The 3,794-nt window shown below is 38.1% G+C and overlaps 1 pseudogene; it reads left to right on the top strand.

The window, feature by feature from the left end:
• The first annotated feature begins 2,773 nt into the window (after positions 1–2,773).
• Positions 2,774–3,189, top strand: LOC102476456 (N-alpha-acetyltransferase 20-like; annotated as a pseudogene).
• Positions 3,190–3,794: the final 605 nt, after the last annotated feature.

Raw genomic sequence — 3,794 nt, 5'->3', positions numbered from 1 at the left:
CAGAATGAAGCCCACCTTGCTGGCCCTCTGATATGGAACTTACAGACTCCGTAACTGTGAGGAATGGTATTTTGTTATGGCCGCCTTTAGACTAAGACATGTCATGCCTTTGTAAAGGTCAGAGAGTCCAGAGAGGCAAAACCAGTAAGTCCACCACAGTGGTATAAAACTTGTAGTAAGCCATTAATTCTCAACTGCAACTGCACGCAAAAATGACCAGGGAGCTTGTAGAAGTATGAATACCAGGGGCTTCCCTTCAGAGATTTTGATAAGATGCCTTTCTCAGAAATCTTTCTAGCATGCCAAGACCAGAGGCTCTCATCTTAGATACTTTTCTTTTTTTGTATTTGATGGCTCAATGCTGAGACTCAGTCTTTTCAGGTACAGATGAGACTGCCAGTTCAACTTGGTGAAACAGGCCTTGAATGCACCTGTGTAAAAATGTTATTCCTTTCCATAAAAGCTATAGAACGTAAAAGAAAAAAATTTATCCTTAAGGGATCAAATGATAAGATCCATATAAATAGATTAGAGTATAAATATGCAAATCAAACTAAAGGAGCCAGGATGAAGCTTCAGGCCAGCATGCAATATTTCCTTATTACTTTATTTTTGTGAGCTTTCAACTCGGTCAGCTTTTAGTGCTTGCCATGTACACTTTCAGCTGGAAAAGAACTCCACTATTTTTCATGTGCATGCAGCTTTCTCTCCTGAAAGTATTGATAACTGCTAAATGTATTACCACCACTGAGATTTTATTTCTGTATTTATGGGTTTTTTTTTTTTTTTTTTTTTTTTTTGGCTTGTGTGGAAAGAAAACCTAATTGAAATGAGCAAAAGTAAGAAAGAAGAGAAAGAAAGGATGAAGAGCCGGAAACGTGAAAACTCATTCTTCAGAACCAAATGTTCTAATGAAAGCAGCAGAATTGAGATTCACAGAAAAAGAAATGGAATGAATCCCATTTGGGACAGCCATCTTCAGCTTGCAGGAGTGCCTAAATATGTACAAACATGGATATTAACAGGGATGTGATGTCACTGTGAAACTGTTGGGGGAAGAAATGGAAATGAGATGGGAAAATAGTTGTGGTGGTCTCTTAGCTGTAAGCAGCAGAAAAGAATTCTGCCCTTACAGTAGTTAGTATCTTATTATCAGTATCTTTTTTTTTTTTTGGAGAGATTTTCGCTATAGGGCGCGTGCGCCCGCCAGACAGACAGAGAGAGACATAGAGACAGAAAGCGAGAAATCACCCCCCAGAGGGGATGGTCACGCTGCAATCCCTTCTCCTCCATTCTCCTCTCAGGATCTTGGGCACGCAAGCACACACGCCTGGCATGAGTTTTAAGCCACCGGGTCCGGACGGGAACCGCGGTCAACTACATGGGAGTCCAGTGACATAGCCATTACGCTAACTGCTGGTTCCCATCTTATTATTAGTATCTTAACCATGTTGTTTCGTTGAACTAACCTGAAGAATATACAATTTACCCATACCTAGTAAAAATGAAAATGTGTATAACAGTTCATCCAGTAATTCCACTTTTGGGCGTATGCTCTGAAAGCCTCTCAGTGATATAAGGATCTACATAGCTGTGGATGTTCACTGAAGAATTTTCCTGTTCAAATCCCTAATCAGTGACTTAAGTGAAGACTTAAAAGAATTATTACAAACCATCAAAGGTCAAAGCTGGAATAACAAAAAAAATTTAAAACAATGATTCTAAATCAGAAAAGGTGTTTCAAATATTTACGCAAATCTAGAACACTAAAGTAAAATGGACACAATGGAGTCTAATAATGGTATTTTTTTTCTTTCTTTTTTTCTTTTTTTTTTTAACAGCCAATTATATAAGTACAGGGTGAGAAAGAACTGTCTTGTGGGAATATTTCCTATGAAAATAACTTGAGGGATTTAAGTTGACCACAACCTAACATGCTCGTTTATGACAGCCAAGGGAGTTCTGCTCTTAGGTTACATCTGGACCTGGTGTTCAACGAAGGGGAGACATAACTATCTTCTAATATTACATAGATAAGAAAACACACCTAAAACCATAGACTTTCAACTACATGTGAAATATGTTTCTCTAGGGCATAAAATATGAACAAATGGAAAGAAATTACATTTTTATTAATTGAAAAAGAACATTCTGGATCTGTAAGTTTCCAGTTGTTAGTTTAATGAGGTAGTGAGTGACTACTGGAAGAAATCAAGAATAAACTTGTTGACTATTCTATAGTATGTGATAGGTTTTAAACAGTTTAAATTTTCTTAATATCTTTTCTATTGAAGATGTTATTTATGTATGTGTGTAGGTAATCAGAGAGAGGGAGAGACAAAGATAACACCCACAATAGGATCTCAACACCAGGATCCAACTCAGCCCCAGCCAGCCCCAGATCACAGACACACGTGTGTCTGGAGTACTCAGGGAAATCTCTGGATGCATTGTGTTTTACTATTTACTACCTTCTAGCCCTGGATTTTTTTAAAAAAAAATTTTGGATAAGGAACTAGGCCTGAGAGTGGAATAAAAGAGAGAGAGAGAGAGAGAGAGAGAGAATACTAATTGCTTTGAGAACTACTATAGCCAAAGTTGTTTACATAACTGAACTTAGAGGTCATGGGATATAGGAAAAGGAATAGCCCCGCTAGCTACTTCTAATGGGGAAGGAGAAAACAAAAATAAGGTTATTTTAAAATTTATATCTGAACTTCTAGTGGGGCGGGCACTGGGTAGTGGCAAGCTGGCTTCGGGATGCAGTGGCACTATGACCATGCTCCAGGCCTTCACCTGTGACGACAGTTTCGCTTCGACAACATTAACTTGGATCCACTTACAGAAACTTAGGGGATTCTATTTTATTTTCAGTACCTCGCCCAATGGCCTGAGTATTTCATTGTTGCAGAGGCACAGGGTGGAGAATTAATGGGTTATATTGTGGGCAAGGCAGAAGGCTCGGTGGCTAGGGAAGAATGGCCCAGGGACGACACAACCCTGTCTGTTGCCCCAGAATTTTGACGACTTGGTTTGGCTGCTAAGCTTATGGAATTATTAGAGGAGATTTCAGAAAGAAAAGGTGGCTTTTTTTGTTGATCTCCAGGAAAGCGCTTTCCAGGGACACAGAGAAGAAATCCATCGTACCATTCATTACCTCACCGGGTGAGGCCTGAAGACATTGAATAACCTTGAGCAGTGGTTCTTAGGCAGATGCTCCGGATATATTATGGATATTTTTGTTTCATTGGATGATCTTGGAGCTTGCTAGGAGAAAAGTCATCATTTAAAACCTAAAAATATAGGTTATAAATTTATTTAAGTCTCATTGTTTCCAATTAGCAATGTCCTACCCGCTGAAGCTGCACTGTAATAGAATTCAGTCAAGACACTGCTAGGTGGAAGTCACTGACTGTCACAGCTCACCATACTAAGTGCTTGGGGGAAGACTTCCTCCAACCTTCTAAATTCTGTGCCTGAGAACCACTGCTGCATATTATAAAAATATATATATATATATATATATATTTTGTGTTGAACCAATTGAGGCTTTAAAAGCATATATGAAATGTAAAAATCTAAAATGTATAATAAATACATGGTTGACTCTAAAAAAAAATTATATCCCATCCTGTATAAGTATGGGATGAGGAAGGCTGACTACAAAAAATATTTCTTATGAAATATTTTGAGGGGTTTGAGTTGGCCAGAAACCTACTATGTTATCACTAACATACTTTATGTAAAATTATTATAATATGGACATATTTGTATTTTTCTCTTTCTTGTTAGTA

Source organism: Tupaia chinensis, unplaced genomic scaffold (genome assembly GCF_000334495.1).
Source record: "Tupaia chinensis unplaced genomic scaffold, TupChi_1.0 Scaffold143850_1, whole genome shotgun sequence".
Lineage (NCBI taxonomy): Eukaryota > Metazoa > Chordata > Mammalia > Scandentia > Tupaiidae > Tupaia > Tupaia belangeri.
Note: the sequence above shows the minus strand (reverse complement) of the source record. Positions and strands in the feature narration are given on the sequence as shown.